Source organism: Siphateles boraxobius, unplaced genomic scaffold (assembly GCF_051911475.1).
Source record: "Siphateles boraxobius isolate OS27281-9 unplaced genomic scaffold, OSU_SipBor_1 13, whole genome shotgun sequence".
Classification (NCBI taxonomy): domain Eukaryota; kingdom Metazoa; phylum Chordata; class Actinopteri; order Cypriniformes; family Leuciscidae; genus Siphateles; species Siphateles boraxobius.
The window spans coordinates 26,391,547-26,406,637 of record NW_027508733.1 but is presented as its reverse complement, the minus strand read 5'-3'; the positions used below and the strand labels follow the sequence as shown (position 1 = coordinate 26,406,637).

At 45.2% G+C, this 15,091-nt stretch overlaps 1 protein-coding gene and 1 long non-coding RNA gene across 4 annotated transcripts in view; both read right to left on the bottom strand.

Annotated features, from left to right (window-relative positions):
• The window catches only part of LOC143736164 (CD276 antigen homolog), a 686,062-nt gene that overhangs the window by 183,707 nt on the left and 487,264 nt on the right, over positions 1 to 15,091 (bottom strand). For 2 of the 3 annotated variants that reach the window (XR_013203365.1, XR_013203366.1), the window contains exons 4-5: positions 12,654 to 12,980; positions 11,773 to 12,375 (exon numbers count right to left, since the gene is read on the bottom strand). The exons of the other annotated variant lie outside the window; for it this stretch is intronic. The gene's annotated coding sequence lies outside the window, so the exon portion shown is untranslated. Of the gene's footprint in view, positions 1 to 11,772; positions 12,376 to 12,653; positions 12,981 to 15,091 lie in introns of those variants that run through there. 3 annotated transcript variants of the gene reach the window in all.
• The window catches only part of LOC143736182 (uncharacterized), a 100,090-nt gene that overhangs the window by 77,640 nt on the left and 7,359 nt on the right, over positions 1 to 15,091 (bottom strand). The window lies entirely within an intron of this gene.

Sequence of the window (15,091 nt, the reverse complement as noted above, 5' to 3'; positions counted from 1 at the left end):
CCTTTTCCATGAAGAGAAATAAGTTATCAACTGGTTTGTTGCATTCTGTGTATCTGTGTTGACTGTGTTTGTTACATTGAGGACATCTTTAATGACTATAGCATTTACTCTAGCCTCTCCTTTGACCTCTGGGTCATCACTGCTGATAGAAACAGAATCTACAATGTTAACAGGCCATTCCCCTTCGTTTTTAAGATGAAAATCTGGGCTGTGGATCCATCTGCTGCTTGTGAGAAGGTACTCAATTTTCACCCCACGTGAAGCTTCATCCGCAGGATTCTGCTTTGTATCGACGTACCTCCATTGTGAGACAGCAGTGGCTTCTCTTATTGTGGAGATCCTTTTGGCCACAAAGGTATGAAAACGCTTTGTTTCATTCCTAATGTACTTTAGCACAGTTGTGCTGTCACTCCAAAAGGTTGAATTTTCCAACTCTAGCTGCAGTTCTGTTTTCAACATCCTATCAACTCGAACTGCAAGCACAGCAGCGGTTAGTTCCATCCTTGGGATTGTCACTTTCTTTAATGGAGCAACTCTTCCTTTTCCTAGAATGAATGCAAGATGAACTTTCTTCTTGTCATTCTGCAGCCTCAGGTACGATACTGTACCATAACCGTCCTCAATGGCATCAGATAAGTGATGTAGTTGGGCATTTGTGAGCTGTCCAAAATCTTTGGGCTTGATGCATCTTGGTACGCTAAATGTGCTGAGCTTTCTTAGATCTTCTAGCCACCCCACCCATTGTAGTTGGTAGTTTGGGGAAATGTGATCATCCCAACCACAGCTCAACCTACAGAGATTTTGCAGCATCAACTTGGCAGGTAAGGTAAAGGGAGCTAAAAATCCAATGGGATCGTACACTGAGCTTATTACAGACAAGATACCTCGTCTTGTCAGTGGTCTTTCCTGAACTGCCATTTTGAACCTGAAGGTGTCAGTTTCTGCACACCATTGCAGTCCAAGTGGTCTGGCATACAGTTGTCAGGTGTTTCACCAGGGCCATGGCCTCTGCTTCTGAAGGCAGGGACTTCAAGCAGTCATCCACGTAGAAATTGTGCTTGATTGTGTCCATCACGTGTACTGGAAACTTTGCCCTGTTGTCCTCAGCAGTTTTTCTTAGGGCGAAACTAGCGCAGCTGGGTGATGATATTGCACCGAATAGATGAACAGTCATTCTGTATTTATTGAGATGCTGTGTTAGTTCACCAGTTGGCCACCACAGGAAGCGAAGAAAATCTACATCCTGTTTTGTCACTTTAACTTGATGATACATCGCCTGGATATCAGCCATCACTGCTACAGCTTCTTGACGAAACCTTGTCAGAACTCCAAGCAATGAATTCGTCAAATCAGGTCCCTGAAGTAGCTGACTATTGAGCGACATCCCCTTGAAGCTTGAACCGCAGTCAACTACTGCCCTCAAGGTTCCCTTTTTTGAATGGTACACGCCATGATGCGGGATGTACCAGACTTTACCTTCTTTTCCTTTCAGTTGATTTTCTGGCACCTTTTCTGCATATCCTTTATTTATGACATCACTGAGAAAGTGAGTGTATTCTTCTTTAACCCTCTGGGGACTAAGCTCTTTTTGGTCCGTTTTCTCTATTTTTACATTTGGGCTTATAAACTATATGTAATGGAGATGGAACACTATGTGTTTGGTATCTATGGATTCAGAAGACCCCAATCTAACATAAGCACGCATAATATGTTTATGAAGGAAGTATGAGTGAAAATGTATAATAAACGTCTCAGGTTACGTATGTAACCCTGGTTCCCTGAGAGGGAACGAGACGCTGCGTTGAGACGCGGTGGGAACGCTCTGCGTGATTGCGTCGTGAAGCACGTGTATAATCAGTCCAATGGAAGAGCGAGACGTCATAGGCGGTGACGTCATAGACCAGGAAGCTATAAAGCACACCAGAAAACAGACCGCGACAGCTTCTGAAAAAGCCTGAAGCAAGTCGATCAGGGCATGCAGGAAGTATGGCGGGAGAACGCAGCGTCTCGTTCCCTCTCAGGGAACCAGGGTTACATACGTAACCTGAGACGTTCCCTTTCAAGGGAACTCGAGCTGCGTTGAGACACGGTGGGAACCCCATACCCACTACGCCATAAGACAAATGCCCATTCTGTGTGAAGTCCTTGCGCACACTAGAAGCAAGCAACCTAGCCCCGGGAGTGGAGAGGTGTAGGTCATAAAATCTGACAAATGTATGAGGTGAGGACCAGCCTGCCGCATTACAAATATCCTGAAGGGAAACACCCGAAATTAAAGCCTAGATGCAGCCATACTCCTAGTAGAATGGGCCTGAACAGCCACAGGTGAACGCTGTCCGGCCGCTTCATAAGCAAGTGAGATAGCCTCAACTACCCACTTGCTCATTATCTGTTTAGATGCAGGGCAACCTATCTTAGGTTACCCGAAGCAGACAAATAATTGTTCTGATAAACACCACTGAGCAGCTCTGTGGACCTAAGCATCCAAAGCCCGGACAGGGCATAACAGATTTAAGATTTTCCTGATCTGGGGTATTAAAGGTGGAGGACAGAAGGCCTGGAGCACAAATGACCGCACATTTAGTAGGGACCTAGAAATACAACCCGATCTGGGGTGAAGAAATACTACCACCAACCAGGTGCAAATCCAAGTATGTGCAGGCCTCAGCCTCATGTACCACGGAGAAGACGAAATTAGGGATCTCTCCTCAGAGATAGACCAGCAAAGAAACATTCATTACAGAAATCAAGTACTGTACCAAAAAGGGCAGAAAACGAGATTCAGAAGGCGTTCTCTGCACCAGGCAGAGAACAGCATATTAGTCTTCTCGTGGAGGGAGCTCTAGACTGGAGTATGGTCTCCACGACCTCGGTCGAGAAACCTGAATCTATGAGCTGGGCCCCCTCAGAGGCCGAGCCCACAGTATCCACAACTCCAGAGCTCCCAGGAGCAAAGATATCGGGAAAAGCGTATAGGTGTAGTGGCAACCACACCTATTACATTACATCCAGTCCAAGCGGAGCTGGATGCGTGAGGGAGAAACACAAGGGCAATGCATTGTACAAGCGATGCAAAAGGTCGACTTGTAGTTTGACCGAAGTTCTCCCTAAGAAGCTCCACCACCTCGGGGTGAAGTCTCCATTCCCCGGGCCACAGCCCCTGCCTCAACAGGATATCTGCTCTGATATACGAGACCATCAGTGTGTTGTCCGGACCCTTCGCCGACCAACCACTCATGATTGCCCCCGACTTGTGAGGGAAACATCCGTCGATAGCATTATGCGTCGACAAGAAGCCCCCAACACTGAGCCTGGGCGAGGAACCAAGGTTCTTCCACATGACCGAGGCACGAAGGCATAGCCGCGTGACCCTGATCATGCGAAAACGGATTTCCCCTCGGAGAAAACCCCTTGGTCCCGAGCCACCACTGCAGGGGTCTCATGTACAGAGGGCCAAAAGTAACTACGTTGGACGCAACTGCCATGAGCCCCAGCCAAAGACCGTTCACCGAGCGGCCACTCATGACCGCCCCCCATCCTGTGAGGGAAGCATCCGTCGATAGCGTGACGCGTCGACAAGAAGCACCCAGCACTGGGCCCTGGGCGAGGAACCAAGGCTTCTTCCACATGACCGAGGCACGAAGGCATAGCCGCGTGACCTTGATCATGCGAAAACGGATTTCCCCTCGGAGAAAACCCCTTGGTCCCGAGCCACCACTGCAGGGGTCTCATGTACAGAAGGCCAAAAGTAACTACGTTAGACGCAACTACCATGAGCCCCAACAGTCTCAGAGACTGTTTGCAGTGAGTGACTGACCTAGTTTTACATTCTTTACGGCTGTGAGAATCGCAGAAATACGTGCAGGAGACAGACGTGCTTGCATTGTTGTCGAATCCCATAATACACCTAGAAAGTGGTCCTCTGAGCTGGGAGGAGTACACTCTTTTTGGTGTTGAGCCGCAACCCCAACCTCCTTATGTGGGACAGAACGACATCTCGATGTTGAACTGCCAAAAGCTCGGACTGAGCTAAAAATCAACCAATCGTCGATATAATTTAATACGCGAATGCCCTGGAATCTCAGAGGAGCCAGAGCTGCATCCACGCATATTGTAAAAGCTGTGGGGTGATAACCTAGGCCGAATGGAAGAACCCGATACTGGTATGCTTCGCCCCTGAAAGCAAACCTCAGGAACCTCCTGTGATGAGGATGGATAGATAAGTAAGCGTCCTTTAAGTCTATTGTGACAAACCAGTCCTCGGACTGAATCTGTGACACAATCATATTTAGCGTAAGCATAATATGCTGTTTAATTGACGCAGGTCTAGAGTAGGACGCAACCCCTCATCCTCTTTCGGAACAATGAAGTAATGGCAGTAAAACCCTGACTGTCTGCCGGGAGGAGGAACCCCTTCTACAGCTCCTTTTGCAGAAGTGTCAGTACTTCCTGCTCCATAACCAAAGCCTGCTCGGGGTCCACCACAGTGGGGAGGACCCCTAGAAATCTTGGCGGACAAGAACCGAATTCTGAACCCTTTTCTATAGTGTGCAGGACCCACCGAGAAATATGTGGCAGTAGTTTCCACGCTGCCAGAAATTCTACTAGGGGAACCAGTCTCTCAAGACTGGCCTCTGGATTTGGTTGAACAGTCAGTACGGTGCCCTGAAGCGGCGAACCGGCAGGGAACAACCGAACTGACCGTTCTACGACCCTCCTCGGAGGATCGTATGGGGACGCTGACACCTCGGTGCCCTGAACGGCGAACCGGCAGGGAACAACCGAACTGGCAGCGCTGCGACCCTCCTCAGAGAGTCGCACCCCAGAGGGCGCCGAGGAGAAACGATTTCTCAAAACCGTCCCTGCCCCGAAGGAGCCCTCAGAAGCTTTATTAGAGATGACAGTCCTCAGATCTTGCCTCCCTTTAAATAACTTAGTTCCAATGGCCCTCCTCGGAGGATCATTGGAAAAAGCAGGCACCTCGGCACCCTGAAACGGCGAACCGGCAGGGAAACCGAACTGACTGCTCTACGACCCCCCTCGGAGGATCGTTTAGGGACACTGACACCTTGGTGTCCTGAACGGCGAACCGGCAGGAAAACCGAACTGGCAGCGCTGCGACCCTCCTCAGAGAGTCGCACCCCAGAGGGCGCCGAGGAGAAACGATTTTCTCAAAAACCATCCCTACCCCGGAGGGGACCACCCTTTAGAAGCCTGATAGCCTCGGCATCAGGGCTTCCTATTGTCCAAGCTTTTTTAGAGATAAAATAGTCCTCAGATCTTGCATATCTCTACTGGCTAGACTGCTACCGCCACCTAAGTCCCCTTTGATTGTGGAGGAGCCCAAATGGCGATGCTCGCTGTGCTGCGAGGAGCTTAGTAGACTGAGACTGCTCCGCCCAGCAGTCTCAGGAACATAGATTGGTGAGGAAGAAACCTCTGGAACGCCGCTGAACGGTTTATTCTTAGTTTTTTGAAAGCGGAGCATCCAGAAGAAAAGACATAATTTTATCTTATTTTTCTTTACTTTTAAATCAGAAAAACTTATAAATATATATATATATATATATATATATATATATCAGTCCGTGGCCACCAGCAGCAGAACAACCGAACTGGCCGTGTGCGACCCTCCTCAGAGAGTCGCCACCCAGAGGACGCAGAGGAGAAACGATTTCTCGAAACCGTCCCTCCCCTGTATAGTTTATCTGTTTTTGCACGACGCAATTCTCGAATAGCGTCAGTGCTGACAACCTCACATTCATCCATGTCTTTATAATTTACCCACCAGCGTTGCCTAATAAAAAATTTTTATTTAGATGGCTGGTGGGTAACGTCGGGGTTAAAAATTATGACGCCGACTCGGGAGAGAGAAAGCTATCAAGCGTCTCTTTAACCCGAGGCACTGTCATACCATGATACTTAATACCCATAGCATTACTATAGTTAGACGTAGGGCATTAAACACATAAAATAGAAACCGACTTATTCCACGATCTTGACACCTCAGTGTGGTGTGGAGATAGGGAAAAACGGCAGTCCCCGACGAGGAGGCTGAGATACAGAGTTTTTCTGTTTTTAGATATATTTCATCTAATAAACTCCTTATTTTCACTCTCATAAAGCTCAGCTGGCCAGAAAATATTTAACTAGCAACAGCACTAGATAAACCTCCTTTTAAAGCTCCTCTTTATTCAACAGAGTTATGAGCTGACTTATTTATTCATTTATTGAAAACTCAAACATCTGCCTTTTTTTAACATCTTTATTTGTTTTGTTCTCTTTTTCTAAACAAAACACTAACGATACCAATTCCTCGGAACTGGAAATCGCCAGCACTGGATCTGGCAGGTGAAAGCTGAGATAGGGCGGAGCCCGTCCCAACCCCCGCTGTCAGATCCGTTTGCGAAACCCAAAATGCGAGTCGCCGCCGTGCATCAGCAACAGCGGGACCCGCGCGGGGAGCGCGAACCGAACCGTCCTCCTCGAAGAACGCCCGGCGGGAGCAGAGCGTCCTCACGGACAGCTTCTCGCAATGCTCACAGTCAGCCCCCTCGAGAACTGACTGTGGCATGCTCCACTCCCAGATAGTAACAAAAAGCTGATGTGTGTGTCCCCACCCGTGATATAACGTGGGCAGGGAACAACACAAAAGCTGCTTGCTCTCTTTTGCCATAATATATATATATATTGCAACTTGACAGACAACAATAAATATGACAAGGACAGAATACACAGATCGCTTGCTGAAGGCAACAGAAGCTGTCGCGGTCTGTTTTCTGGTGTGCTTTATAGCTTCCTGGTCTATGACGTCACCGCCTATGACGTCTCGCTCTTCCATTGGACTGATTATACACGTGCTTCACGACGCAATCACGCAGAGCGTTCCCACCGCGTCTCAACGCAGCTCGAGTTCCCTTGAAAGGGAACTAGAGAATTTCAAAAACGGAAATCCGATTTTTGGCATTTATTTCTGAAAATCACACATCACATAACAATAGTGAACAGTTTTTGAACAAAACATATATTTGTCAAAGCCTTTGCTTGACAGACATGTGTAATTGTTAAATAAAATGTGTAAAGAACAATGGAAATTTTAACTTTATTTACAAATAGTCCCAGGCGTTTTTCTTAGGAATGCTTAGAATTTTCTAAGCAATGCTTTCTCCCCGTCACTCTCAAGTAAGCTTGTTCTACCTAAATCGTTTACTGCTTGCCATCATAAAAGTGTTAAAACAATAAATAATGCTATAATTGTATGTGTATATTATAATTGTTCTGTCTCTCTCTCATATCTCTGTGCGCTCTCGCTCCGTAAAGCCTTGTTTATACTCGACGCGTCCGTTCGCTTTCTGTCGTCTCTGCCACTCAACGCTGTTTGAGTAATAGTATATAGTACCACCCCTTGCACGGCTACAGAGTCCTCTGATTTGCTAGAATACGTCATAGTAACCTTCCTCTGATTGGGTAAGAAAAATATTCCTCCATCGGCAATTTTTCCATTGGTTGTTGCTCGTGAATCTGCCAAACAACATCGATTTCATTGGGCTTTGACATAGTGGTATTGCGCAACAAGGAAGTGTATATACATGCCGGGTAAGTTTGTTATCACTGTTTTCAGCGGAATCTAAGACAGACGGCAAAAAAGACAGCATCTCTATCATTAATAGTTTTTAAGATAATTACACATTTGTAAAAGTATGCCATTTTGGGCGGTACCGCCCAACCCGTCCCCAGAGGGTTAAAGGTAGCATTTTTCTTAAATTTCCTTTTCAAACAGAGGGCTCTTTGTTCAGCAACATGACGGTTATTAGGCATGGTAACATTTTCCTCCCTGAAAGGTAATCTCATGCAGTAATGACCGTTGCTGAGTTCAGCTGAACTGTTCATGATTTCCATAAACTTGAGATCTTCTCTGGACATTTCTGGCTTTTCCTCTGTTGATTTCTCATTAAAGGCGTGGTGGTATTGCTTCACCAACATTCCTCTATGTTAGCAATAGATATTCGGTTGACTGTAATGATAGGATCGCTGCTCCCAGTTTCGTTGCCTCCTCTTAGTGGTCCATTGATAACCCATCCCAATAGGGTTCTGACAGCATAGGGTCCTCCATCCTTGATGTTTACCACTTCCCATGGTTCCATAACTCTTGAAACGTTAGTTCCAATCAACAGCTCCACGCCAGCATTGATGACAGGAATTTCCACTGAGTGTAAATGTGGCCAGGCACTTAACTCTTCTTGTCATGGAATGTTATCATGAGTCACAGGCATCTCATATTGTGTAAATACATCAGGCAATTCAAAGAAAGTGTTACTATTGAGTGCAGATACCTCCAGTCCTGAGATAACATGACTGTTGACAAACTTTTCTTGGCTCATGGTTCTCAACAGGATCTTGGCGTTCTTTCCTCTCACCTTTAGTTCCCTCATGAGTCGCTCAGAGCAGAAAGTGGCTGTACTGCCGGGATCTAAAAATGCATACGTTTTTAGCATATTACTGCCTTAATTTGTGCAGGAACAATTGGCAAAACACAGTCTTGCGCCCCGGCCCCTATATGGCCACAAGTCTTAGGAGAAACTGCATGACTTGTTTCTTGGTGTGTGTCCTCTGATTTGATTTCCTTTTCCTTTGAATGGATGTGGAGGCAGGTAGGATGTTTCAGGTTACACAACTTGCAAGACAGCCATCTATGACAGTCTTTGCTCATGTGCCCAACAGTCAAACACCCAAAACAAACACCTTTCACCTTTAGAAAGTCAATTTACTCTCTGTGCAGCTTCTTCTCCATTCTGGGTCACAACTCCAATCTGTGACCCTCCTCACACAGCAGACACGACACCTTAGTTGATTTATCAGTTACATTTTTCTCCTTTTGCACTTGATGTGTGTTTCCAGTATTAACAGCTTCCACGGAGGTAGCAAAACTGCTTCCCCTTCACTTGAAGCGAACCTGTGAAACTTTATGTCCAACGTTATATTTTGGTGGTAAGATGGATGTGTCCTGAATGTTTCCAAAGAGTGGATCAGAGGCAATAGATACTTGCCTCTCAATAAAACAGACAATGTCACTGAAACCTGCTTGACGACAGTGCCTCTCCTGCAACTCATAAGCAGTGTTTCTCCACCTTTCCCTCAATTTATATGGGAGCTTCAAGACAATAGCACGCATGTTGGATGGCATATTCATCTCTGTCATGTAACTAATGTCCTCCATTGCGTTACAACAAACCCGTAGAAACAAAACAAAGGCTTGCAAGCCCTTGACATCTTCTGCTTTCACTGGTGACCATCCCAGAGCTTTCTCCATATAAGCTGTGGCTATACTTTGTTCATTTCCAAAACGTTTCTGAAGAAGTGTCTTAGCTCTTTGATACCCCCTTTCAGGTGGCATATGTTGACAGCTCTTGACCAGCTCCTTAGGTTGTCCTTTGGTGTACTGCTCTAAAAAGTACAAACAATCTATACTGCTAGTAGCCTTTCCCTCCACTCCATTTTCAAATCCTCTAATGAATGTGCTGCACTCGAGAGGGTCTCCATCAAAGGTTGGTATGTCCCTTGGGGATAATGATAGTGAAGACTGTTGCTGCACTAGTAAGGCAGTTATGTCGTTTTGCCTTTGCATAATAGTGAGAAGATTTTGATTTTCTTGTTCCACATTGGTTTGCACTAAACCATCACGCTGTATGGACTCCTGCGTGGAAAGCATAGCCGTTCCCTGTGTGTAGTATGTGGTGTGATTGGTTTTTTGCTGAGATTTTTGAGGCATGCTTGGTCTGTAATCCAGAGCATGCTCTTTTGCTCCACCTTGTTGTGAACTGGTTTCCTTAAGTCGTGCCCCCATTGACACCGTGGCTTTGCTGCCTCCTTTTGGTAGATGATTGAACTGATAGCTTGAATCCTTGGGACATGTCTCCATTGTTACTGTGGTTTTGCTGCCTCTTTTTGGTGGATGATTGAACTGATGGCTTAAACTTTGTGGAACAAATTCCATCGCAGAGGATCTGAGAGTGGATTTGTATTTTGACCTTTTCAGATATGAATTCATTCCATCAGAATGTGCACTGGAGCTCTGCACATCAGAACCTCTGTACTTAAGCACCTTAACCTTTTCTGTATGAGCAGCAATTTGACTCTGCAATTCAAGCACCTCCTTCTTTTGTCTAATTTGTTCCTCCTGTACCTCCAGTTCATGCTTTTCTTTTAGGGTAGCTGCCATAGCAAGAAGAGCGGCCCTTTCAGCCTCTGCTTTAAGGTATGCAGAGGAGGTTGATGACTTTAAAGACCTGTGGCTGGAGCATGAAGCTGATGTGCACCTTTTACCACCAACATTAGAAACACTGTCATTTGGACCAATATCATCAGTGATCACAGTCATGTGTTGCGCAATATTGTCAACTTCATCATCATCACCATTATCATCATCATCATCATAATCTTTGCATTGCTCCTTATTGTCAAGCAACCACTCTTTAATCCTTCTAATTATTTCTGTATTGCTGTTCATTTGGGTTTCAAACCATTTATTTTGTTTTGACATTTCCTCCTTTGGTAGCAATGGTTTCAATGATTCATGCAACTCTGTTGTTTCCACAACCATTTTTATAAAAGTATTATATATGATCTGTACCTCGGACACATTTTCTTTTAAAAGCATCAGTTGCTCAACTTCCTTTCTTAATTTGTAAAGTTCCTTATCCTAAGGTTCCTTTCCTTTTGATGTGATAATATTTTTTTCTTCTAAAGCTTTAACCGTGAGTTTAACTGGTCTTTTAGCAAGTTCATTCTCCGTTTCACTTTGACTGACAGGTGCATTCAAATCCACGTTACTCATTTTGATAATGATTTAGACAAGCTGCCAAAGGCTTTATTTTAGAATTGAAGCAGGATTTACCTATATCCTGATTGTGAGAAGTCCAATCTCTTCCACACAGCTTATAACAATTCAAAAACAGTCCTACCGTTATTCTCCGGTCTTGTTTGTTTAACCCACTTTCATTTATCAGCGTCCAATTTCTCCTGTCGGCGTTCACTGATTGGAATCAGCTGGAGCGCTGTACAACATCCGCGTTATCCGTCCATTGAAGCGTAGTTTTTCAACTTTGTGTAGTGGTGATCGTACCACGAAAAAAATCACTTGAGGGAATTTGAAGTAATCTCCAACGCGTAATGGTGCAAAAAAGCAGGTCTGCCATGGCATGCGTTTAACACTTTATTTTATGCATAATAAAATTACTTAAAAAACACTGTTGCTTCCATTTCTGATGTAAATTGAGCTCTTATATCTGCAAAAACAGTAAACACCAGGCTAACTGCATGACATGACAAAATCCATCACGAATATCCACACATGCACGCAAGCACGGTTGAAAAACTGTGTGGCTTCCCCATATCGTAATTCCCCCTCGCTATTCACCTGTGACTTCCTCATATAGTCTCCGTAATTACTGTGATTCGCTGCCTATGCCCCCTGGTGTGCAAGTGGAAGAGCGTCACCCCTATACAACTTACCACTAACAAAACACATATAACACAAATCAAAATTGGCTACAACATGAATATTTGAGAAGCACCCTGAATTTTATCTAAATTAAACAACTCACTGATGTGCTGTTTATTTTTTTTGTTTTGTTGTTGTTTTTTGAAACAGAAACCACATTTATGCTTTCACACTTAGCATGAAAGCTTCAGCCAAATGATAACATGTAAATGCAAAACATTTGGTTTTAGTAAAAAGTATAAGATTAGAAATATTCAAACAACTGACAGATGCATTATTTCATAAAAACAATTTATTATGTCTTGATCATAATAAGATCATGCTATTACAATGAAACCATGTTCCATGTTTCCTCTGTTTATCCATGTGAATATGTTAAACACTTCACAGTTCCTGCAAATAAAGTAATATTTTTAAGATGAATGTTTAAGGCAGCAACATATTGACAGACTCACTTGTCTTTTAACCAAAAATGTACCTTTTCAAGATCTCATTCTGTTTACAAGAATGCAGTGCATAAGGCAAGAATACAACTGTACAAAACAGTGTATTTTGCATCAGAAAACTGTAAAACTAAATGTAACTTACAAAGTGGAAAGACAAGGCAAAGTTATTTATAACACACTTTATACACTGGGAAGTACAAGCATAAAGCCTTTTCCACCATCAGTCTCGACAATAAACTTATTTTTTGTGGCTTTAAACAACTTCTACTGCATATAGTGATGACCTTCTTTCTGTCCTACGACTGCTTGAGTTCTTTCTTATCCACCAAGCTACAATAAAACCTGTAACTATAACTATAACTATAATTATAATTACAGATGCAATGCCAACCCAGAGCCAAGGCGATGATGTTTCCACACTGTCCGGTTCTGTTTCTCCTCGGTTTTCTTGTTCAGTCGATATGATAGTTGATACGGTTCCTTTTTCTGCTGTTGATTTTGCAACAAAAAATATAACAGGAAATTTTACCTCACAGTGATAAAGATAACAGATCCATCTATAATGTATATACAGAAGCATTCAGACTCAAACATCACAAGTGAACTTTAAATAAAGGATCAACTTCTTGCAGTATTTAGATTTTAAAGCAAGCACATTTTTTTATTAAATTAAAAACTTCATGTCCTAATCCACTATTTTCACACACCATTGATGATCAGCTGTACAGTCTTCTGTTCATTTGAGGGTGTGATGAGGCAGCTGAAGTCTCCAGCATCAGTGTGAGAGAGATCTGTGAGTTTGATGGAGTAGTTTCCTCTCTCACACTCCTGTGGGAAAGTTTCGGCTCTGTTCTTGTAACGAGGGTCCTGTGACTCTAGTGAATCTTCACCCTTGACTATATCATACACAATCTTGCTGCCATTGTGTCTCCAGTGCACATCAGTGTCTTGAGCTTTCAGATCATGTTCAGTGGAAGAACACGGCAGGAGAACAGAACCGCCAATAACAGCCTCTACTGTTTCCTGCAGACACACTGAAATGACAGAAACTTTGGTTACACTTTATAATAACTGCATACTATGACCACATTACTTGTCACGGTTCGTAGATTCATTGGTTCCTTCTTGTCTCGTGTAGTTGTTGTTATGTGTGTGGGCGTGTGTGATTGTGGGCGTGACGGCTCGTTCCACTTGATCAGCGATCAGCTGATCAATCTCCTCTCCAGCTGCATCCAATCTGCTCTCCCATAAATTCTCACCGCATTCTTCTCTCCTTGTAAGATCGTTGTTTGATGTCTCGTTCGTGTTTGGTCCTGTTCCAGTCGTCCTTGCTGTGTTGTGGTTTGTTCCTGTCTTGGTCTCGTTTCCTGTTCGTGTTTGGATTACTCACTCTTCATCACTTCAACACTCTGCACTTGGACTCTGACCATCTTGTCCCTGCGTCACCAAACAAACTTGAGACTGTTCATTTATTCTACCACAATAAAACGAGTTACTTGCACTTTTGCTTCCGCTTCATTAATCATGACAGAACGATCTGACCGTCAGATGGAAGCAGCGAGTAGTTCGTCGGCGTTGGAGGATTTTGTCAACACCAGCATTAGACGCATGGACAACCAGGAAAGAGGTCTTAACGACACTACTCGGGCCGTGCAAGCTTTGGTGACGCAGGTGTCCGAGCTCACCCAGCAACTACAACTTCTGCGAGCTCCCACTGCGCCACCCACACCGGCCGTTCCCCCCACACCTCCGGAGCGCGCTCCACAGTCGGAGCCCCGTCTACCTATACCACAGTCATACGCTGGTGAGCCGAATTTTTGCAGAGCATTCTTGAATCGGTGTTCTATGCATTTCTCATTGCAGCCCAGGACCTTTGTCAACAAACAGGCTAAGGTAGCCTTTGTGCTCACGCTGCTCACGGGGAAGGCAGCGTTATGGGGGACGGCGGTGTGGGAGAATCAAGATCCCTGCTGCACCTCGTTTGAGACACTCGCCACCGAGATGAAGAGGGTGTTCGACAGAGCCATCGCCGGGAAGGAGGCAGCTCACATGCTCACCGAACTCAAGCAGGGCGAGAAATCGGTATCGGAGTATTCAATCGAATTTAGAACCCTGGCGGCTGAGTGTCGGTGGAACGAGGAGGCGCAGTGGGACGTATTCCTGCATGGGTTGGCTGACCGCGTCCAGAAGGAGATTTATGCCCTGGACCTCCCCACTTCATTGAATGCCCTGGTGGACCTGGCCCTCCGAGTTGATGCACGCCTGACCAGAGTGGAACGGTGAAGACTACCCAGCCGATCTCTAGAGGGTGCCGAGAGTCAGCGGTCCAGCGGTGGGGACGCGGTCAGCCCCGTCTACGATCACGAGCCCATGCAGGTCGGGCGAGCTCGGCTTTCTAGGGAGGAGAAGGAAACGCGGATATCCCAAGGGCTCTGCTTATACTGCGGAGCTTCGGGCCATTTTGCCTATAACTGCCCAGTAAAAGGCACAGCCCGGCAGTAAGTATGAGGCTACTGTCGGGTGGGACCTCCGCTGCGAAGACCTCATTCACATCTACGCTCCTCCCGGGAAGACTAAGATGGTCAACTCACGATCACAATTGTCAAGCACTGGTGGACTCGGGAGCCGAAGATAATTTTATGGACCGTTCGTTTGCACAAAGATTTCAAGTTCCTGTTTTACCACTCACACACAAGATAGCTGTCCACGCACTCAACGGACAAGATCTACCCACCATTTCTCTCATCACCGGACCCATCACGCTTATTACATCTGGCAATCATTCGGAAACTAATTAATTTTATGTATTGGACTCCCCTCTGGCACCCATTGTACTCGGACACCCATGGCAAATCAAACACAACCCGAAAATAGACTGGCAGCAGAGAGCAGTATTGGAGTGGAGCAGTAAATGTCATGAGTCCTGTCTTGTGTCTGCTTGTTCGTCTGTTTCTGTCTCTGTCTTTCAGGAGGAGGCAATGGATTTATCTAACGTGCTCACGGAGTATCTAGACCTGAAGGAAGTGTTCAGTAAGTCTCGTGCTGCTTCTCTTCCTCCGCATCGTCCCTATGACTGTGCCATAGATTTACTGTCAGGTAAACTCTCCGCCTAAAGGCAAACTTTATTCGCTCTATGTCCCAGAGA